This window comes from Triticum dicoccoides, chromosome 5A (assembly GCF_002162155.2).
Source record: "Triticum dicoccoides isolate Atlit2015 ecotype Zavitan chromosome 5A, WEW_v2.0, whole genome shotgun sequence".
Taxonomy (NCBI): Eukaryota; Viridiplantae; Streptophyta; class Magnoliopsida; order Poales; family Poaceae; genus Triticum; species Triticum dicoccoides.
Window position 1 is genome coordinate 540895218 of NC_041388.1, and position 7738 is coordinate 540902955.

A 7738-nucleotide genomic window follows, 5' to 3' on the forward strand; every position below is an offset into this window, starting at 1 on the left:
CGGCAGGCCCGCGCGGTGGGCGCGGCGAAGTGGGGCGGACCCGCTGACGTGGCGGCGCCTGGTTGGTTCGGGCGGCGGAGGAGGCGACGTGGCACACCCTGATTCGTCGGGGTGACGCGTCCGGCGGACATGTCCGGTGCGGGATGGACGTGTCCGGCTGCGCGAGGAGGGAGATGGCTAGGGTTTGGACTGCGCGAAAAATTCGGGGAGAGCCACATATATATAGGTAGAGGGAGCTAGGAGAGTCCAAATGAGGTGCGGTTTTCGGCCACACGATCGTGACCGAACGACCGAGATGATGGAGGAGGTTTAGGTGGGTTTTGGGCCACTTTGGAGGGGTGTTGGGCTACAACACACCCGAGGCCTTTTCGGTCCCTCGGTTAACCATTGAAGTATCAAACACAGTCCAAATGGCACGAAACTTGAGAGGCGGTCTACTGTTAGCAAACCAAGGCCACATGGAAAGTCTCGGTCCAATCCGAAAATGTTTAAAAACCGCACACGAAAAGATGTAGAAGGGGACACCGGGTGACATAGAAGCGCCGGATTGCAAAACGGACAACGGGGAAAATGCTCAGATGCATGAGACGAACATGTACGCAAATGCGATGCACATGATGACATGATATGAGATGCATGACACGCAAGCAATGACAAGGCAACAATAGCGAATAACTGGAAGACACCTGGCACATCGGTCTCGGGGCGTTACAACACTCCACCATTATGAGAGGATCTCGTCCCGAGATCTAGAATGGTACCGGAGGGAAAACGGAGGAGGAAGATAAGCGGGGTAAAACTAAGTTGCTTCTTTGACAAACGAGTGAAACCAAAGAACCTTGAAAAGTTAAACCATCTCGAGAAAAGAATACGATGAAGATGAACGAAGTTAAAAACACTCCGTTAGAAAAGAGGAAACAAAGAAGAACAAATTCGAGCAGCACTCCGTTGACAAGAGATGAAAGACTTGACAAGATGAAAAGAACTTGAGCAGAGGACACAACACTCCGGTTAAAAGGATAAGCACGAAAAGAACAAGGGCCTGACAAACAAGAAGATGAGTTGAGGAGAGCAACCTCACAAAGCCTCTGGAAGAAAAATATAAGAATGGACCCAAAAGAACAAGTTCTGCCTGAGATGAATTTGAGATAGCATCCTTAAAAAGAAGGATTGAACGGAGTTGTTGGGAAATCAACAACAAAAAGGATAAGCTTGATGTGGGCTTATGGAAGACATCTCAAAATTATGAGCTGAAATTCTTCCAATAACGGAAAACAATAGATTGGATTGATATGAGCAAGAAGACGAGAAACTATTTCACCGGGAGGATAAAAGAAGAACTTGGATCATTTATAAGCACCATAATTGCAACAAACCTTAGGGAGGGCTTTAGGTGAAATATAACCCAAGATAACTCTAATGAAGAGGTTGATGGGTTTAAAATACCTCATTCTTAACAACATGTGAATCATGAAACATGAACTCAAATTATCAAGAATGACTTAGTACCACTTCCGATGATATGCATGCAAGAATTGCACTCCGGTATTGCAAGATGAAGAACGCATGAGCTCCTCTAAAAAGAATCTCGATGAACACTTCGAAAAGGAATTAAATCATTGGTGAACCATCATGTAGAACCTCCGTGAAGAACTCTGGTAAAAGAATGATCGACCCAAAAGGAAGTGAAGTATAGAACACAAGGTGAAGCCTTGCGATGATTTAGATGACTCTCCCTGATGATATAATTGTGAGAGCTTGGAACTCCGGGAAAAAGAGAAGATGACACAATTGGAATCAGGAATTTGATGAACCTCCGGAATAAGGAATTGAGTTCACTCGATGAAACAAGAATAAGAATTACATTATGCTTATCCTTCACCAATTAAATTGATGACAAACAACGGGTTTGACATATTACTTAATCTCATAGAAAAGATTAAGAGAGATATCGCGCAAACTTGAGAAAGTTTTCAACGAATCACCGGTCGGGTTGAAACAACGAATAAATTGATATGATAAACGAAGGAAGAAAAATCTTTGAAGAACCACCGTAAGAATTGAAAACGGTTGAAGAAAAGATAAAGAAGCACCGGGAAGAATTAGCAAACAAATGAAGATACTTGAGGGAATTTAGATACAAATGAATGAAGTAAAGGATGAATCACCGGTGAGAATTAGCAAATGAACGAACAAACTTGAGACAATCTAGATACATGAGAACGAAGGGATCACAAACTGATTAGAGATCACTTGAACGATGCACCGGTAAGATTTGGAGAATGATAGCTAAAAGCTGAGAATGAATAAGTCTTCCGAAATGCTGGGCTTCGGAGAACCAAACTGAAAATACTCATGAATTACTCTGGAAGGGTGAAAAGAATAGTCACAATGAAAACAAATATGAGAAGATGGCAACAAGCTAGAACCATGAATCTTGAAGAGAATGGAGCAAGATTGAGAGAAAAATCTTCTTCGGTTTTCAAAATCTGAGAATGACGACGGGAAACACCATCAAGAATTATTGAGGCACTCTGGGAGAATCCCAAAAAAACGAAGAGGTTGAACCAACGATGAGAAGAAATTGAAAGATCTTGGAGAAAGGCATTTGACTGATGATAACTCATTCTTACGTCAAACTTTGAAACGAATTTAGGATAGCTCCGGGAAAATTAGAAGAGTCGGGTAAGATCCTGGAAAATGACCTGTGGGTTAGGGCCCACTCAAAAGAAACACCATTGAGTGATTTAAAAGAGGGAATGCACCGGTTGAATTAAATGGCTAGAATAGGATACCACTCTCGAAATAGGTTGAACGAATGTAGAGTGGAAACACGAATCTTCGAGATATCTTGAGCACTCCGGAACAATTGAATAGCAAGCGGGGAATGATTTAGAGGTGCACCGGCATAAGAAAAGCATTGGGCAAAATGAAAGAACTATGCTCCATACAAAGCTTGAATTGAATCCACCAGAGAAGAAAAGAATTAAGGATGATGACCTTGAGGCTCCGTTAAAATCTTCATGAGAATCACCAGATAAGAACATTGACGGAAAAGGAGTGGAGAGGCTTCACTTCAATAAGATGATATTTGATTAAGAAATTTGAGTCCTTGAAGAAAAAGGGTGGGAAGGCGGGAAAACAAAGGCAAGCTTGGGACGGATGAAACAAACAACATTGAGAAAGCTGAGATTGAATCTTGCAAATGTTGAAAACAATCAGATTCACTTGAAGAGAAAACATGCCGGTTGAAAAGGATTAACAAGACAATCTCCATAAACGAGAAGGATTAGTATTCACATAAGAATATGAGAACATCGCTTAGGAAAGGTATGGAATCAACATTTGACTTCGAAGCAACTCGAATACCACAACTCAAAACAAAACAAAGGATTGGCTTGCAAAATAAGCCAGAACAAACATATGACAGAGATTTCGTCCGAAGTTTTCGTGGTGGGGCCTACACGGGCTCGATCGTACAACACCATCATGTACAAGGCAGTGCACATGACATACAAAGCGTCCCCGAGTCGGCATAGCCAAGGACTCTTTAAGACACAATGAGACCACTATAAAACCAACCGTGGATAGGCGGGCCACTAGACATCGAACCCCAATTTCATATCATACATCTGTCGGAAAGATATCCTAAGAGCTACTTGAATTCCCACTTATAAACTCCCAAAATTTTCCCGGTTATGCAATCAGGTATTGGGGATACAGGGGAAGCATAATATCTCACCCAAAACTAACAAATCCTACATCCAGCTGTATCCATCCTTCAACACATAACCAAGAAACCTTCGGAAATAGTTTACCTCAACCTTCGAAAAGCATCCGTTATACGAGTTATGGCAATACTCCCGAACTCCCGCCCCAGTACTGGGTGGCATCAAGGTTATCTCACCAACAACTGCATAAAAGAGATTTTCGATGTCGGCGAACTCAGGTATTCCAGAACTGCAACGATAAAATTGTGACTACAACACCTCGGAGCTCAACTCCCCGGGACACTGCCACAAACCCTAAATGTCAGGAGGCACCATGAACAATGTTCTCGTCACAAAACCATCGGAACAATTCCAAGATACCCGCGTGATCCTAAATTTTTTTTAGTGAAATTTGAGAAGAGAAGAGTCAAAACTCTATGTCAGGATGCCTCACCAGAGCGACGAAGGGACTAAGGAGTAAAAGAATTCCTAACTCTCCGATATATAATTCCTAAATGACTCAAAAACATTTTTCTAGACTCAACAACACCAATGATTTGATCAAGCAGGGGGGCTCCTAAGGTCGGGGAAGGCTCTTATTACCAACTTGTAACGCCCTCGATGCGGCTATATCTCCCACCTGTCGAAGCACGACTTAGAGGCATAACCGCATTGAAAGCAATATCGCAACTGAAGTAATCTTCACACAACCCATGTAATACAAAAGGGAAAGAGATACATAGTTGGCTTACAATCGCCACTTCACACAATACAAGAATAAAGCAGTACGTCATCCAGATACAATCAAGGTCCGACTACGGAACCAAAATAAAAGAAGACTACCCCAAATGCTACACAGATCCCAGATTGTCCCAACTGGGCTCCACTACTGATCAACTGTGAACAGAACAACATAACGAACACGAACTTCATCGAGCTCCTCCTTGAGCTTGGTTGCGTCACCTGCTCGATAACATCGGCACCTGCAAACTGGTTTTGGAACTATCTGTGAGTCACGTGGACTCAGCAATCTCACACCCTCATGATCAAGACTATTTAAGATTATGGGTAAGGTAAAGGTATCAAGTGGAGCTGCAGCAAGCGACTAGCATATTTGGTGGCTAACATACGCAAATGAGAGCGAGAAGAGAAGGCAAAAGCACGGTCGAACAACTATGATCAAGAAGTGATCCTAGAACAACCTACATCAAGCATAACTCCAACACCGTGTTCACTTCCCGGACTCCGCCGAGAAGAGACCATCACGGTTACACACGCGGTTGATGCATTTTAATTAAGATCAACTTTAGGTTTTCTACAACCGGACATTAACAAATTCCCATCTGCCCATAACCGCGGGCACGGCTTTCGAAAGTTCAATCCCTGCAGGGGTGTCCCAACTTGGCCCATCACAAGCTCTCACGGTCAACGAAGGATATTCCTTCTCCCAAGACAATCCGATCAGGCTCGGCATCCCGGTTACAAGACATCCTCGACAATGGTAAAACAAGTCCAGCAAGACCGCCCGATGCGCCAACATCCTGATGGGAGCTGCACATATCTCGTTCTCAGGGCAACACCGGATGAACACTACGTATAGCTAAAACCAGCCCTCAAGTTTCCCCGAGGTGGCGCCACAAGTGGCTCTGTTTCGGACCAACACTTAGACAAGCACTGGCCCGGGGGGGTTAAAGTAAAGATGACCCTTGGGTTGGCCTAACCCAAGGGAAAAAAGGCTAGGTGGCGAATGGTAAAACCAAGGTTGGGCCTTGCTGGAGGAGTTTTATTCAAGGCGAACTGTCAAGGGGTTCCCATTATAACCCAACCGTGTAAGGAACGCAAGATCCGGGAACATAACACCGATATGACGGAAACTAGGGCGGCAAGAGTGGAACCAAAACACCAGGCATAAGGCCGAGCCTTCCACCCTTTACCAAGTATATAGATGCATTAATTAAATAAGAGATATTGTGATATCCCAACAAATATCCATGTTCCAACAAGGAACAAACTCCAATCTTCACCTGCAACTAACAACGCTATAAGAGGGGCTGAACAAAGCGGTAACATATCCAAACAACGGTTTGCTAGGACAAGGTGGGTTAGAGGCTTGGTTTAACAATATGGGAGGCATGATAAGAAAGTGGTAGGTATCGAAGGATAGGCATAGCAAAAGAGCGAGCAACTAGCAAGCAAAGATAGAAGTGATTTCGAGGGTATGGTCATCTTGCCTGAGATCCCGCAAGGAAGAAGAACGAGTCCATGAAGAAGACAAATGAACATAGTCGAATGGTTCCTCACAAACGCGACTTTATCAGAACCAACCCGAGAAGCAACACCGGAAAGAAGCACACCACATAGTAAACAACCAACATATGAACATGGCATGATATGCGGGATGCGGTATGCAGTGCATATGCATGATTTGGGAAGGAAAGATTGAACCTGGCCTCAACTAGGAAATCCAAGAGTGCCACTGGAAAGGTGAGTTGATTTCGGTTGAAATCGATATAAAGATCACCGGAATCGGATGCACGGTTTGGAAATGGCAAGCAAAACAAATATGGCACCGGTCTGCGATAAACAACAGGTAGCCTTCTAAATGCATCAAGATAAATATGCTACATCACTCAAACATGGCAACAAAATACATGGCAGGGATCCAATCATGATGCTTGACAAAAGATGAACACTGAGCTACGGCTAATTCATCCATTAATAGGTTCAAACAAGCATGGCAAAAGTGCAAATGATAACAGGTTCCAGACTTAGTGAAATTAACAGCATGTCAGGAATTTATCATCAGGAAGCAATCTTTAGAGCATGAAAACTACATACTACAGGAACATATCATGGCAAAGCAAGGCATGTCATGAAGCTACTCTAAGCATATAACAAAAGTCCCTTAGTGACCATGAGCCAGAAGGGATCAAAAAATACAATTGCAAGCATGTAAACATGGAAAAAAAACATAAACAGATTCAGACTTAGTGAAAAACTGGAGCATGCAAAACAGTTAACGAGTAGGCATGTTTACGAGCTCGATGCACTCACTACAGAGCATGGCATGACAAACTAAGCATACACTCGTCAAGAAGACATGGCATAGGAGCTATACATGGCAAGAAAAACATCATAGCATGCACGGATCAATAGCAACATCCTCGGCAAAATCGCTAAACATGTCAACAATCTGCCAGGATCATTTTATAGCAAAAGTAGAGCTCGATTGACTCAAGCTAGGGTGCTCCATAAATGCAAACAAAGACATGGATGGATAGAGCACCACAATGTTAACAAAACATCCTTACAGATCATCCTCAAAAGAGGCACGGATCACTAGGAAACAACATGAACATATGGCATAAAAGCAATAACAGAACAAGGACTTAGTGAAAAACTAAGTCCCTGAAATCAGCATCATCGAGTAAGCTACTTTGCATGCTTGTGCTAGTCACCACAAAGATCACAAAAATACATGGCATACACCCCTGTAAAGATAACATGGCATTCTACAAAACACATGTAGAGCTCAAGATCATAGCATGCACACATTAATCATGGCAAAAATGACAAAATGCCATTTGCTGAAACAGATCTGACAAATTCATCACATAGCACTCTTCCAACGACATTTCGGGCATCAAGATGAGCTCAAATGAAAATGATGCAATGAGATGAAATGATGTACTCGTCGAGGCGAACATTTTGATATGCTACACGCACGAATCGGAGCTACGAATGCAGAGTTATGGCATGATGAAGATTGCACAAAGTTACTGTGACTTAGTGATAATTCTACCCCGCGAAAAAGTCAACGCGGTGCGGGGATCGAGGATGGGGGCGGATTTGGCCGGAGCTTCGCCGGAGTTGGCCGGAGAAGGTCGGGGAGGTCGGATCCGGGGCTCCCTCCACCGGATCTCGCCGGATCCGGGCTGGAGCTCGCCTGGGAGGCGACGGGCGGCGAGGTAGGGACGCGGGGCGGCGCGGTGGTCCGGCGAGCGAGCAGGGCGGCGCGGCGAGGCGGC